This window comes from Microtus ochrogaster, chromosome 2, assembly GCF_000317375.1.
Source record: "Microtus ochrogaster isolate Prairie Vole_2 chromosome 2, MicOch1.0, whole genome shotgun sequence".
NCBI lineage: Eukaryota > Metazoa > Chordata > Mammalia > Rodentia > Cricetidae > Microtus > Microtus ochrogaster.
Genome location: NC_022010.1, coordinates 79,856,051 through 79,857,290, shown reverse-complemented (window position 1 = coordinate 79,857,290; position 1,240 = coordinate 79,856,051).

Here is a 1,240-nt window from a genome sequence, read left to right as displayed (position 1 = left end):
GCACCCACAAAGCCAGCACATTAAGTAGGATCAAAACCCCTTGCCACTGTCCTTTTAGGATTTTATTAGATTTGACACTTTTTTTTTCCAATGAAACCATTTCTTCTATTGTATGTTCAACACCTGAAATTCTCTCTTCTATTTCTTGTATTCTGTTAGTGATGATTGCATTTGTATTTCTTGTTTATGTACCCAGATTTTACATTTTCAAAGTACCCTCTGTTTGTGTTTTCTATATTACTTCTATTCTAATTTTAGGTCTTTAACAGCTTTATTCACCCATTTGTTTTCTTCTTGGCTTTCTTGTTATTTTAAAAAAGAGATTCAGTGATTTCCTCTAATATTTTCAACTGTCTTTTTTGAAATTTCTTTCAGGGATATTTTCACTTCCTATTTAAGGACATAAATAATTTTCATAAAGTTGGTTTTAAGGTTATTTTGCTCTTTGCAATGTTCAGGTCTTGTTATTATGAGATAACTGAGTTCTAGTGGTGTCATCTTGACCTTTCTGGTGTCGATTTTGTTTTTATGCTGCAGTTTAGGTACCTGGGTTTGGGATGATGTTTTTGTTGAATGGGTCTTTTTTTTTTTTTACTTCACTTTTGTTTCCTCTTTGGTCTTCTGGCCTAAGTGGCCAGAGGTTCTGGTGACTAGAGAGTTTTCAGGTGCAGTAGAGTATCTCTAGTGGGGTTTTTGCAGCCTGTAAGATCTCAGAAGTTATCAGAGAAACCCTGTCTCGAAAAACCAAAACCCCAAATAAACAACAACAAAACAACAACAACAAAGATCTCTGGAGTTTTGGGTGCAGATGTTGCCTCTGTGGTCCCAAATACCTCTGTGGACTTCTGGGGTTCTATGTACCTGCTTGATCTCTGGGATTCCTAGTATGCTCTGCCTTCCAACACAACAGCACTTGTCTGCCATTGTGCTCTCTGATATGGACACTAAGAGATGGAGCATTGTTGAGGGAGTTGGACAGACCTTAAGGAATATTCACGGGCATTGGGCTGTGTCTTTCATTGGGCCTTAAGATTGAGCTTTGTCTCTGATAAAGCAGAAATATTCTGCCAAAGTTATGGTTAAAAATATGAAGTCCACAAGAAAGGGTGCTTTCTGAGGTTGTTGGACTGGCTTTAGTGATTGTTAGAAAGCAGTGGGTGATATCTTACGTGTATTCCCTAGGACTAGCTCAGTCTCCTTCAGACAGTTGGAGTTATGGCTTTACAGAAAATTTAAAAGT